General features: G+C 40.0%; 1 protein-coding gene across 7 annotated transcripts in view; it reads left to right on the top strand.

Annotated features, from left to right (window-relative positions):
- snapc4 (small nuclear RNA activating complex, polypeptide 4) overlaps positions 1 to 15433 on the top strand; it is a 165548-nt gene that overhangs the window by 49938 nt on the left and 100177 nt on the right. The window lies entirely within an intron of this gene.

Raw genomic sequence — 15433 nt, 5'->3', positions numbered from 1 at the left:
ACGCCCAGGGCGGGGTTTGAACCGGCAACCCTCCGACTGCCAGACAATCGGTCTTACCTCCTGAGCTATGTCGCCCCTACAAAAGATGAAAGCCTGCAGTCTAATTGAAAATCTTTAAATTCTAAACAACTTGGCAGCACTGGCCTTATTCAGAGTTTTTTTTTAATCAGTTTTGGACAATCAAAGGACATGTAGCTCCACAGGCAGCTGGCATGAATGGGCACCTGAGTAACTGCATTACATTACAGGCATGTAGCAGACGCTCTTATCCAGAGCGACTTACATTGTATCCAATTAAACAGCTGGATATATACTGGAGCAATGCAGGTTGAGTACCTTGCTCAAGGGTACAATGGCGGGGAATTGAACCTGCAACCTTTAGGTTACAATACCAACTCTTTAGCCATTACACTACACTGCTGCCCGACACTGGGTATATACTGAAGCAGTGCAGGTACCTTGCTCAAGGTTATAATTACAGCATCTGGCCTGGGATTTGAACCTGCAACCTCTTGGGTGTAATGCTAGTTTCTTACCAATTTTGCTACACTGCGGGCTTGCAGTGGTTGCTGGGACAAAACTATATGGGAAGTCACAAGAGCCACCAACCCAGGCAGGTGATCAGTGGAACAATAACCAAGTGATCAATCATTGTTGCTACATTTCACTGGCCTAGAAACAATATTGCCTTAATTGCATCCTATGCAACATCTTCATCTTGAAAATACAGCACAACCTTGCTCAGTCATTACTATGATGCGCTGGAAATCAGTGCCTGTGTTCAATACTGCCCTGTCCTTGTTTGTCTGCCTGTATTTATTTTTCAAAAAAGTGTTTGGGACGGTACTGAGCATGACCCTTTTTTTTGTGGGCTGTATCTGAAAAGCATGTGGCCAACAGAAGGAGAAGAACAGGAAACATCTGTGGATTGGCTACAGTGTTGCGTTTTCAGCTGTGTTAGTGCTGGAGAGAGAGTGTCATTTTTGTGGCTAACCTAGCACTAACCAAGTGGCTAGTCAGTGTTTGTTTTGTTTGGGTTGGCAGGTATGCCATCCGCCAAGTTTTGCCTAGGCAGGGCAAGCCCCATACCGAGAGTTGTGCAGTTTTCAGGGTTTCTTGCATAAATAATCGCAATAACCACAGACTCTCAGCGCAAACCTCTTAACGCAAAGCCCCTAGTGGTCGGCATGCTGAGATTACTTAACTCAGACATTCAGTGCTACTGCAACCAAAGTATGAGTTAAAAACAGAAACGCAATGTTTTAGTTTCATCAGTAGACAATACATGACAACTATGCTGAATACGGAGTTTCGCAGCGCCACCATTGTCGCTGTGGATGTTCATTTAACATGCACCCCCTCCCTGCAGTCTCATCTACAACTACACCCCCCACCCATGACATAATGGACAATATTGTCTATCTTGGCATTCATAAAAATTTTCTTTCACCATTCAAAAATCGTATTCCGTCATTGCAACAGGATAAACCCGACAGTAGCCCTAAGATATGCCAATACAGCAGTGAAAACGCTGCTCACTGAATAACTAAATAAACGAGAAAAAGTTTTTTAAAATTATACCATGTCATGCTACAGTCAATATCTGGGACTAAATATTGAACAAATATACAACCATACCATTGGTTTTACGCATAGAGATGTCCCTTTTGAGACCGAGTGGTCATATATTATCTTGGACAATCCAAAATATATATATAATATATTTGTGATGCCTGGGTACCTTCCAAAATAGCTGTGCGTAATACCACACGTTTACGGCGTTGTCGCCCTTTTTAGTACAGTCTGGCTTGATTGACAATTCATTTATTCAGTAGGTGAGAGTATAAGCTTTCCTAGCGATGTATAACGTGTAATTTTGCTTTTGGAATAGTGTTTTATAAGTCAGCGTAATCGAAAGTGTTGTTATCATCGCATTCACTTACGCATTCATTCTGTGGTAGCAGTAAAAGACGCTGCACCTAATGAAACATTGTCAACGATTTTTCGTAATTTCTTGGAAAATACTATTATTATTGAGGACTTCTGTACATAGCTAAGCCATATGTTTGCTGATAGACCTAGCTGACATGGTTTTCTGGTGTAAGACAGAAGTGGATAGAACTATATCATTGATTTACTGTCTCTGTCTCTATCTATTGAAAACAGATAAGATTTCATCATTGCTATCTGAGTATTACTGCTCAAAATATTGCGGTTATATACGTTATTTTTTGAGTGTCTTTAAATAGGTTAGTGGTATTTTATAATGAGGATATTTCACACTGTAATGTAAGCGTTTGTTGGTAGTCTAGTAGTTTTTGTGATGCATGCAACAGTGATGACGAGAGTGTTTGAAAATTGCCAAAACGTGGTGGACGGTTAAAAATGGTTTTCATGTCATCCCATCCCCATACAAGAAAACATATGAGAGTACAGAATATAGAAATACATACAAGAGTTAATTATTACACATTTAGGTACTGTACAGCATTGTGTGACAATATTTTTGCATTATTTTTAAATCTGATATCGATGTTTCATCTTTAACCTTCATATAAGGCTCATTTATATGCTTTACAATGGACAAAAAGCATTATACTCCTTGAGTACTTCTTGAGTAAAAACAGTTGATTTGTAGTGAAATACGTGAATTTGTTGTGATTTACAGCAATGCATAATTTAGACATTTTTGGAAGATTTGGAGACGCTGGGTACACTGCTTAGTTTTTGCTTCATAGATCTTTAGTATTCTACATATCCACCCTTAGATTTTATGAACTTGTGGTCAAGAAGTTTTTGATCCAGGACATGTATACTTTAACCTGCTGTATATATGCAATCTCTCAGTATTTCATTGTGAACTAAAAAAGAGCAAATTCATTTTAGATTTTTTGCCTAGCCAATTGCATTTGTGGCACTTTATTTGCTCCAAAATTATGAATATAAAGTAATCTACTATTGTAAATGGTACAAATGTCTTGCTTCATTTAAGCCATTTTTCAAGTCACTGTGGTGTTCACATCTGGAGTTATAAAGCTTTAAATAGAGTACCGCCGAAATGGGCAATGATTGGCCTGATTTGGCATGTGCGCTAAGGGGTTAAAAACATTAACTTCTGACCTCATGCAAACAGACAGAATTCACAAACAACTTAACTTGTCCCCACAATAAAGCCCCCAGCTTGGGTGATTTCGTGTTTCTCCTTATTGTTTTTGCTGATTACATCATCACAAATGCTGGAGTACCACAGTAAGTAATTCTACCATTTGGACATTTTGTTACGTTGGCCTATGATAACATTGGATCTTAAAATTAGCCAGTTTTTTGCAGGATACTCTGATACACACACAAAATGGACATATAAGGCCATGGACAAGCACATGTTTTAAAAAACTTTGCTGCCGCCATCTTTGGTCTGTGTGAAGCTGGCTGGCTGGCGAACTAATAATTTCCAATACATTTTTAACTATTGCTTTTTCAGCTGCATAATTTTGTGGGAAAGTCATTTATATTTCTGAAAGGCATTCTTTATCATTTCACATGCAAACCCCCTTTAATATCGTTTCATGACTCGGGATGGGTACCATTCACATTTTGAATGAATGATAACACTGCTATAAAACTATACTTTTCAAACCTGACCTGGTAGTCTACCTTGTTTAACCCCTTTGCGCACATGCCAAATCTGGCAAATCTTTGCCCATTTAGGGAGGTACCCAATTTAAAGCTTTATAACTCCACATGTGAGCATCACAGAGACTTGAAAAATTGCTTTTGTACCATTTACAATAGTAACTTAGATTATTTCTTCCTAAATTATGAATATAAACTTAAGTGCCACAAAGTGTAATTGTTCAGGCAAAAAAAACTAAAATGAATTTGCTCTTTTTCAGTTCGCAATGAAATACTGGGAGATTGCATATATACAGCAGGTTAAAGTATATGTCCTGGATCAAAAACTCCTTGACCACAAGTTCATAAAATCTAAGGGTAGATATGTAGAACTACTAAAGTTCTATGAAGCAAAAACTAATCAGTGTACCCAGAATCTCCAAATCTATCCAAAATGTCTAAATTATGCATTGCTGTAAATCACATTGTGGCAAACACGCCTGCCACAGGCCACCGAAGTGGTTTTCCAAGGGGCCCTCCAGCACAGAGACACAGGGAGAAGATGTTCAAATAGTCCACATTTATTTGCAAGGGTTTGGCAAGATGTTACTGCCAAGGAGCAGATGTTAAAACACTGTCATGACAGAGGCTTCCCCATGTGAGTGGGGATGGCAGATTTAACGTGTGCGCACTGATTACCTCACTACGCACAGGTGCAGCCACTCCTGCTCCCGGGTCCAATTAGCCTGGCCAATTATCTAATTAATAACCAATTATCTAACTAGCCAGGTCTAATTAGCTTGACCCAGGGCAGGTGTGGCTGCTTAAACCAGCCATCCCCACACCACACACATATTCGCGTATTTCACTAACATAACATAACATGTTTTATGTTATGTTGTAACGTAACGTAAGACGAGAACAGGCCATTCAGCCCAACACTGCTCGTCTATTCCTACCACTAAACTGTACTTAATGCTTAGTTTACCTAAAAGCTAAATAGTATCTAGGACTGTATCAAGCCGGGCCTTGAACACCCCCAGTGTTTCTGCCTCCACTACATGTCCAGGCAAGCTATTCCACACATTGACCACTCTCTGTGTGAAAAAATATTTCCTAATGTCTGTGTGAAATTTACCCTTTGCCAGTTTCCATTTATGCCCCCTCGTTCTGCTAACTGAACTCAACTTGAATAATTTCCTGTAGTTCACTTTGTTAATCCCTTTAATTTAAAAGTCTCAATCAAATCACCCCTAGGTCTCCTTTTACTAAGCTTGAAAAGTCCAAGCATCTCAAGCCTTTCCTCATAACACTTATCTTTTATACCCGGAATCAATCTGGTTGCCCGTCTTTGGATCTTTTCCAGCGCCTCTATATCTTTCTTGTAGTACGGTCCCCAGAACTGCACACAATACTCTAAGTGTGGTCTGACAAGGGTATTGTATAGCGTGAGTATGATCTCCTTAGATTTATACTCAATACTCCTGGCTATGTATTCCAGCATCCTGTTGGCTTTTTTTTTACTGCTACAGCACATTGACCAGACCCTGATAGGCTTTCATCAACTATTACTCCCAAGTCTTTTTCTACATGTGCACATTCTAATTTTGTACCACCCGTAAAGTAATCCTGCCCTATGTTTTTATTCTCCACATGTAGAACTTTACATTTAGATATATTGAATTTCATTTGCCAGGTTTCTGCCCACTTCTGGATTCTGTTTAAATCTTCTTGGATTACTTTAGTAGATTCCAAACTGTTGGCTAAACCTCCCAGTTTTGTATCATCTGTAAATTTAACCAATGTACTTTCAATGTCCGTGTCAAGGTCATTTATGCAAATTAGGAAGAGCAGTGGACCCAGCTCCGATCCCTGTGGAACTCCACTTCCCACAATACCCTGTTCAGATAATAAACCTCCTACTACTACCCTTTGTGTTCTATCCCGTAACCAGTTCCAAACCCACTCTGAAATAGCTCCTGTAATTCCTACTGTCCTTATATTGATAATGAGTTTGTCATGTGGCACCTTATCAAATGCCTTTTGGAAATCTAAGTATATAATATCATAAGCCTTGCTCCCATCCAGACACTTGGTAGCTTCCTCAAAGAATGTCAGAAGGTTTGTCAGGCATGACCTTCCCTTGCAGAAACCATGTTGGCTATCCCTCAGGATGTTATTTTCAAGAAATAATTATAGTTTGTCTCTAATGATAGATTCAAGTATTTTACATGTGATGCAAGTTAAACTGACAGGCCTGTAGTTTCCTGGATCAGTACAGTCCCCTTTCTTATATATTGGTATTACAATACCCTGTTTCCAGTCATTTGGTATTTCTCCAGTTTCTAAAGACTGTTTAAAAATACTTGCCAGTGGTTTAAAAATGATCTCCCTTAACTCCTTTAGTTCCCTTGGGTATATGTCATCAGGGCCTGCTGCTTTATTTGTCTTTAGTTTATATTATTTATCTGCCAAGACATTCTGAGTATTGAATACACCTTCCGGTCTATTAGTAACCTCTTCTCTGGTAAAACTCTCAACAAAGTAGCCATTTAGGGCATCAGCAATATCCTTATTTTTATAAAGAAGTGCTCCGTCATTATTTTTAATGCCCTTAACGTCCTCTTTAACTTTCCTTTTGCTATTGCAATATTGAAAGAAACGTTTAGGATTACTTTTAACATCATCTGCAATTGCAATTTCATAGAGCCTTTTGGCTACCCTTAGTCCTTTTTTAGCCTTAGAACGCATATTACAATATTCAGCCTTATTACTCTCAGTACTGTCATTTTTATATATCTTAAACAGTTTATTCTTTTCCCTCAAACTCTTCCATACAGCTTTATTCATCCACTGTGGAGACTGCTTTTTCAGCTTACTTTTCTGCACCTTTGGAATGCATTTACTCTGAGCATCAAGTATAACCCTTTTGAACCTGCCCCACATTTCATTCACAGTCCTGCAATCAAAAAGTTGCACCCAGTCTACCTTTTTTACTTCCGATCGCATATTTTTAAAGTTGGCCTATCTAGAATTTAAAATCCTGGAGTTAGATGGGGTCCTCTTAGTTTGCCAAAATATATCAAACCTAATTGTGGAATAGTCACTTGTCCCAAGTGGTTCCATTACCTCTATACTACAAATTCTGTCAGAGTTATTACTTAACACCAGATCTCGAATTGATTTCCCTCTTGTAGGCTGTCTGACATACTGTGCTAAAAACAGGTCATTTATAACATCTAAAAATTCCTCCTCCCTTTTTCCTTGTCCTGTCACCAATTCCCAATTAATACTGGGGTAATTGAAGTCGCCCATGATAATAGTCTCACCTCCTCTGCATGCTTGTTTTATATTTTCAAAGAGCATTGTATTCACACTACTGTCTGAAGTGGGTGGTCGGTTAAGCCCCATCTCATCTTCCCCTATGAGCTTAATCCAAATATCCTCACTAGGCATGAGCTGTTCAATTTCTTGAATTTCTTGCACATTCAGATTATCTTTTACATATAGAGCCACACCCCCACCTCTCTTACTGGATCTATCCTTCCTAATTTTATACCCTTCTATATTATATTCATCCCCATCCTCTTCCTCCAGCCACGTCTCTGTAATCCCTACTATGTCATAGCCCTTACCATTAATATCAGCCTCAATTTCCAAAAATTAGTTTTTTATACTTCTAGCATTTAACAAAGACATTTCAGACTATAGTTTCTACACATCCTTTCCTGTTCTCTCACTCCCTACCGTCCCAAGCCACCCTTACTAAAATTTTGCTTTAAAAAGACTTCATTAATGTTTTCACTATTATAGGTTGCCTTGACAGCTTCCATCTGGGCAGTCTGCGCCTCCCTACCCATTACACTCTCTATCCTCCCTCCCTCCCGAGTCCCTAGTTTAAATAATCCTGTGCTACCCTGAGCATACGCTGGCCCAGTGCAAAGGTACCCCTCCGGTTCAGGTGCAGCCCATCATGTTTGTACAGCTCACTCCTGTCCCAAAAGGAATCCCAGTGCCCCATAAACCTGTACCCCTGTTTCCTACAAAAGGTTTGTAGCCACGTGTTAAACCCCTAGATTCAGTTCTGCTTCCCTTTGCTTGCATGCAGAGAAGACTACCATGGAGGTTTTGCTCTTAGTCTTCTCTGCTAATTCCACAAATTTGTCCTGCAGGACCTCAAACCTGCCCTTACCTATGTCATTGTCCTACGTGGACCATGACAACTGGATCCTTTTCCTCTCTGGCCAGGAGCTTGTCCACGCGCTCAAGGTCTCCTACCTGGGCACCAGGCAGGCAACACACCGTGCGAGACTCCTTATCACGCGAACAGACTATGCTGTCCCACCCCTCTAATAATTGAGTCCCCCACTATTAATAACTCCCTTTTCCTGGAGGATGTGGCAATCTGGGTGCCCTGAGGCTCATCAGTCCCCCCACTCTCAGGGTCAAGGGCCAGGTCCAATTCCTGCAAGGGCTGGAATCGGTTGGACACCACAGCCTCTGGAGATGCCGCCCCTATGTGGTGTGCAAGTCCTTTCTTGTGTTTACGCCCTACTGTCACCCAACTGTCTCTCCCTGCCTGCTCTGAAGACTTCCCCCCTCCCGGCCTAGGCGTGCACACCAGGTCTTTAAAGGACGTGCTATTAAGTTCTGGGAACTCTTCCAATTGTGAACTGTGAAGGTTCAGCTGGGTGGCTCTCGAGAACACAAATCTTGCTCTCAAGATGCTCAATAAGCTGACGACGGTGACAGATGAACAGCCCAAGGAAATCGCTTTCCAGCAGAGCGATCATTCTACATCCCTCGTGTAGTTTTGGCCACATTTTAACCCCTAACTATCTTCCTATCTCGCGCTGAGTTAAGAAATTTACTGCCGAGGCGGAATCAACAACTACAACTGTTTTGACTCAAGACACTCACTGTTGCATCATTTTCAAGTGGGAATTACAAGCTTTCCGTCAGTACAGTGGTCCAAAATCTCTAGGGTTCCAGAAACATATGCAAAATCTCTTTGTCGGAATAATGACATTAAAATAAAGGCTAAAGCGCCCAGATCGCAATGCAATAATCAGGCACCTCATGTTTTGGCAGTTCATGTGCACGACCACTATATAAAGGAGCAACAATGTTCTTGCACTGCATGGGTGTGGTTTTATTTATTTTTAGGATAACATTTAAACCTGGCTTCTATTATTACTTTCATTATTAAAATTCTACCAGAAAATGTACATTACGCGCATCGTATATTCCAGGATACTTCCGAGCTGATCTTTGAAGTGGATCCTCGCCCAAACGGAGCATCCACGTAAAAAAATAAAAAAAATAAGATTATTAGAAAGAACGATTTGAAGGAATACTGTCAGACATTAATTTGCATTAGTTTATTTTTATGTATAATTAGCTATTATTCAGCCAGCTTTGCTGTCCGCTAGCTAACGTTAGCATCTTCAGACAAAGGTGTTCTTGTTGATTTTGGATGGATTTAGCTGTGAATGAGGTCTCCCACACTGTTTAATCCACATCCGGCATGTCTCCTCTTGTGTTTTTGGCTTCGGAAATGCAAAAAAAAACAACTCCCCCTCTCTAAACGTTTGGGATACCTACTGTCGGAGTTGCAGGTTCCGTAGGCACACGATTTTGGCGTTTTGCTCTCGTTTGAAAAAAGTTTGCCAGGCCACCCACGTCTAGTTACGGTTGCTAACCTAGGATTGGACAATGGCCGTTCTAGGGAGGGGGTTAGCGAAGGGTCAATTAAACTCTCCTATACTCTACTGTATGTAATTAGGGGTCCAAGCAGCGAAGCTGGTGGAACCCTATTGTATCTGTTAGGATTATTATTATTAGGGGTCCAAGCAGCGAAGCTGGTGGAACCCTATTGTATCTGTTAGGATTATTAGGGGTCCAAGCAGCGAAGCTGGTGGAACCCTATTGTATCTGTTAGGATTATTATTATTCTTATTATTTTTCTCCGCTAAAAGTGTCTGAGGCTCAGCAACCGTACGTCCTAGAGGAACCAAATTTGGCAGGTGGGTTCCTATGACCTCCCACTACTCAGGCACTAAAAATCACGTATGTCAGCCAGATGGTGGCGCTATAACAAAGGGTAACGCGTACAAGGCCGTAACTCCCACATCATAAGTTAGATCAACACAAAACTTCATCGACATATGTATCTGAACGTGCTCTACAACTTTGCCATTGGCCCCACCTATGTCCGCCATATTGTTTGCCCGCCATTTAGACTTTTTAGTTGGGGCGTGGCAGTTTTCTCCGCTAAAATGTCTGAGACTCAGCAACCATAAGTTGTAGATCAACCAAATTTGGCAGGTGGGTTCCTATGGCCCCCCACTACTCAGGCACTAAAAATCACCTATGTTGGCCAGATGGTGGCGCTATAACATGAGGGTCATACTTTAAAAGGCCATAACTCCCACACCGTAAGTCAGATCAACACAAAATTTCATCGACTGATGCATCTGAATGTGCTCTACAACTTTCCTATTGGGAGCACCTATGTCCGTCATATGGTTTGCACACCATTTGGACTTTTTCATTAGGTGGGGTGCGGAAAAGCTGGAGCTCCAAATCCAAACGATTATGACATCGAGTAAACTTCTTTACGGCAAGCGACAACCATGGCGACGCAAGTAATCCGACACGGTAGGGTCTAGTTTTTATCAGTGAAAAGACGGTCTTACACTGCCACCTAGCGTGCATGCTAGGATAGGCTACCAAAAGTAAAAGCTTTCTGAGAGGATGAATAATTACTTTTCTTTGGCATGGATCCATTTGAAGACAGTATCGGGTGAGTTCGTTAAGTCTTTGAGTCTGTCATTACGCTGAGAAACAGCTAAACCATTTCATTGATAGGTTCTGAGTTTCTGTGCAAACGCGCGAAAACACGCTGGTATAATGCAACAATGACGGTAGCCTCATAGTCCGCTTCGTTCCGTTGCTACCATAACATAACGACCTACAGCTGCAGTTTCTCGCTGCAATTACTAATATTGAATATAAACAAAAGACGCAATTCATGCTGTAGTCTGCCAGTGTCTAAATAAATAATACGGTCCATTTGAAGACAATATCGGGTGAGTTCGTTTAGTCTTAAAATCCGTCATTGTGCTGAGAGAAATCGTATTCTCAATTTAATCTCTACATTGACTGTAAGCTTAGGGTTGTAACTAGGTAGTTGTTCCGTGGGTGACTTAGTCTTAACTCGTCTTAACTATTGCTTGAATGTTCTCATAGACTGCGTTGTTGCTGTTCTTGTTTGTGTTAGCGTTAATCAGTTTAACCAACTGGGTCCAAGTTGAACTATGCGGTTGTTCCCTGCACGTGGAACGGTAGGCTACTGCCCTCTAGGGTTTTCGACACACTTGTTCCTGGTTATGGTTATACACTTTGTTGTACGTCGCTCTGGATAAAAGCGCCAGCCAAATGCCTGTAATGTAATGTAATGTAATATTTCGTAGCAACAAGATAAACCCGACATTAGCCCTAAAATATGCCAATACAGCAGTGACAACGCTGTTCACTGAATAACGACATAAACGAGACAGTTTTTCTTTAATTATGCCATGTCATTCTACATTCAATATCTGGGACTAAACTTTGAATAACTATACAATCTTACCACTGGTTTCATGTGTAGAGATGTCCCTTTTGCGACTGAGTGGTCATATATTGTCTTGGACAATCCGTTTGTGATTCCTGTTGCTTACGGCGTTGTCGCGGTTTTTAGTACAATTTGGCTTGAATGACAGTTCATTTATGCAGTAGGTGAGAGTATAAGCTTTCTAACGATGTATAACATGTCTGATTTTGCATTTGGAACGGCGTTTTATAGTTCAGCGTAACAGAATGTTTTCTTATCGCATTCACTGTGGCGTAGCATTAAAGACGATGCACTTAACGAAACGCTGTCAACGATTTTCATAATTTCTTGGAGAGTACTATTATTATTGATGACTTCGGGGCATAGCTAAGTCATTTCTTTGCTGATAGACCTATTTGACATTGTTTTCTGACGCAAAACAGAAGCGGATAGGATAGGACAATATCTGGGACTAAACATTGAATAAATATACAATCTTACCATTGGTTTTACGCGTAGAGATGTCCCTTTTGCGACTGAGTGGTCATATTTTGTCTTGGACAATCCGTTTGTGATTCCTGTTGCTTCTCATCTGCCAATAAATAAATAAAACGGTCGGCTGCTCTGTGCGTAGGTCGCGACTTGATAACTCTTCTTTTGTTTCGTTTTTTCTCAATGTCGTATTTATTATTTGAAATGTGTATTTATGTGTTATCATTCTATCTGTCTCTGAGGCGCTCTGAAATGTGCATTCTCTGCTAAACTGAGCAATGGATTGGATTATGTGTCTGGCGTAGTGTTGCACGGTATACCAAAACTTCAGCACTTTCTCGGTACTTAAAAAAAAAAAACAAAAAAAAAAAAAACGGTTTCGTATTTGAATTTTCCAACGTTCGGTAGTTCTGCGTCAAATGTAAAAGCCAGGGAAATGTGTCTCCCGCATTACTGATTTAGAGGATGAAAAGTGTAGTTTGTCAGAATCTTCGCTAGATGGCAGTAGCAACTAAGGTTGCCAAGTGAGGTGACCTGCGCTTGCCCGTTCACTTCCCTGATACAGCGCACGCTTTGACTCAGTTCACTTCAGTAGCAATTTGGAAATATTTTATTATAGATAGATGCTTTATTGTTATTAAAATATGCTGTTTTTAAATCTATTTAAAGGTGAAAGACCTGTTTTAAAGAGTATTTACTTTACAACTGTTTAATTTTTGAAATATATTTAACATTTTTTTCTATTGTTCAGTGTTGTAACACTATAGGCCTATGCATATTAATATGTTGAAGAGACTTCAACTTACAGGTTGTTAATGAACCAGGTTGTTAATAAACCATGAATTAGAAAATGAGGTCAACCCTTGTGGACATTACGTTTCTGATCTATTAAGGTAATTTCAGTATCGTTAGGTACCGAGTATCGAATTAGCACCGTTTACGTTTCAAGTATCATTTCAGTATTGAGTATCGTAATACTAAACCTGGTATCAGTATCAAAGTCAAAATTTCGGTATCGTGACAACGCTAGTGTGACGCCTTTTTTAGTTGCGGCGCAGAAACACTGCAGCTGTGCATGCACACCGGACCATCTAAGTGTTACGACATAGTAAAGGCCTTGACGGGAAGCGGCCCGGACACATACATGGCGACGTAACTAAGTCATCCGACAGCATCTCTTAGCACACAATTGGCCGCAAGTCATCAATATTTTATACAATCATCATGATATTCAGTAGATATGTTGAGTGAAGGCATATGATCATGAGGACAAAGCCATTTTTAAATCGCTCCATAGGGGGCGCGATGCTGCCAATGCTTGGACCCCTCCCAACGCCGCTTGCGGCTTTAATAATTTCTTGTGTTGGGATGGGACGACATGAAAACAATATTCAACCGTCCACCACATTTTGACAATGTTCCAACTCTCACATCATAGTGCATGCAACACACAAACTACTGCTACCAATGAACGCTTTCATTGCAGTGTGAAATATCCTCATTATGAAATACCACTAACCTATTTAAAGACACTCAAATTCAAACAATAACATATGTAACCGAAATATTTTGAGCAGTAATGCTTAACCCTCTGGGGTCTGAGGGTAAAATGAGGCACACTGGTGATTGTGCCATGCTCTGACATTTGTGTAAATTTCATCAACTTTATATGCAGTAATTCCAAAGTGTTTCATATCTCTGTTTTCAGCACAAACTCAGCTACAATAATATGGCAGCAGTAAGTAGGTCATAATCATATGTGGATTGTAAATTGCTCTAAAAACACACAAACTGTAAACAGTAGTTTTGAACATGAACATGAACAGGAATGTTGTAATAAAACACACTAAACAATTGTAACTAAGAAACCACTAACTAATGAAAACAAAACTTATGAAATGTGACATGGTTACATCATATACAAACAAAGAACCAAACAAACACAACCAGACGCAGAGAGGTAGCCTATAATTTTGAGAAGCAATGGTTAGAATCGTTCGTAGTGTGGGAATTTACAAGCCCGCATATTAGTGAATATTCCTACAAACACACAGAGAATGTAATACAGCACACATTTACAAATAATGCAAGCTATCAACGAAACAACATTAGCTAAACTAAATAGACATTGATATTCCAGCTCAGCTACACGCAACTCATCAATAACAATGCTTCAATCTGAAGTAGGCTAGGTTTGTTTAGCTAAGTGGTTATTATATTGCTATTTCCTGAGTTTACTTACAGTATGCTAATATCGATTGTGCGAGGACATCAATTTTAGAATCCTAGCCACGCCACTACACGCCAGGCATGGGCTATTTATTACCAATATGATCGAAAAAAATACAGTCTACCTTCCTCTTCTAACACACAACCAGACGCAGAGAGCCTAGCCTATAATTCTGAGATGCAATAGTTTGAATCGTTCGTAGTGTGGGAATTTACAAACGCGCATATTGCTGGATATTCCTACAAACACAGAGATACGTTGCAATACAGTACACATATTTATCAATATGATCATAAGAAATATACTTACTCATGAAGTTGATCCTCAGCTGGATCAGTTCGCTGTTCGAAATGACACCGTTCTTCATCAATGTCGGCTTCCGGACGGACCATTTTCCAAAATTTAACGAAATGTTTACCTCAAAAGAAGTGAATTAGGCTACACTATGACATTCCTATCCTGCTTTTGCAGGCTTGGCGTTTCTCACAAGGATCCCGCATCGCCCCTCCCCTACTCTCCTTCTATGGAGAGTAGTTATAATGTCATTAACATGTGAATGCGATTTAGGCGGACTTCCTGCTGAGCGAAATTCACATAGTAATGAGTAAGGATTAACAAAGCATACATGGTTTAATTAATCAAATTTAGAACTTTTAAAACAATTCATATTATTTGTCAATGGGCGCATTGGAAAGTTGCGATTCTAAGGTTTCTGTCAATGTTTTTGTTGCGTCTGTATGATAACAACTCGTGAAGTTAATCATCCAAATATAAACGAAAATTCATTTAATCCTGCCAAGCTCCGCCGGCGGAGCTCCCGACCCCAGAGGGTTAAATAGCGATGATGATATGTTGTGTGTGTTCAGTAGATGGAGACAGAGATAGTAAATCAATGCTCTCTCCTCTCCTCTTCTGTCTTACTCCAGAAAACGATGTCAGCTAGGTCTATCAGCAAACTTATGGCTTAAGTCCTCAATAATAATAGTATTTTCCAAGAAATTATGAAAATAATTTATAACGTTTTGTCAGGTGCAGTGTATTCTACTGCTACCACAGAACGACTGCGTGAGTGAATGCGATGATATGAGAACTTTAGGTTACACTGAACTATAAAACGATATCCCTAAAGTATAATTAGGCTTTTTATACATCGTTAGAAAGCTTATGCTGTCACCTACTGAATAAATGAACTGTCAATCATGCCAGACTGTACTAAAAAAGGTGACAATACCATAAACAACGTTTATGACATGGTATAATTTTTTTAAACGTTCTCTTATTTATTTCATTATTCAGTGAGCAGCATTTTCACTGCTGTGTTGGCATATCTTAGGGCTGTTTTGGGTTTATCTTGTTGCTATGATGGAATACAAATTTTTAGTGGTGAAAGAATATTTTTATGAATGCCCAGATACAGTATTATTCAGTGTGTCATGGGTGGGGGGAGAACACAGAGTTTGTGTTTTAAACTCATAGTTTGGTTGCAGGACCAATGAATGTCT

The sequence above is a fragment of the Anguilla anguilla genome, chromosome 10 (genome assembly GCF_013347855.1).
Source record: "Anguilla anguilla isolate fAngAng1 chromosome 10, fAngAng1.pri, whole genome shotgun sequence".
NCBI classification, from domain to species: Eukaryota; Metazoa; Chordata; class Actinopteri; order Anguilliformes; family Anguillidae; genus Anguilla; species Anguilla anguilla.
Note: the sequence above shows the minus strand (reverse complement) of the source record. Positions and strands in the feature narration are given on the sequence as shown.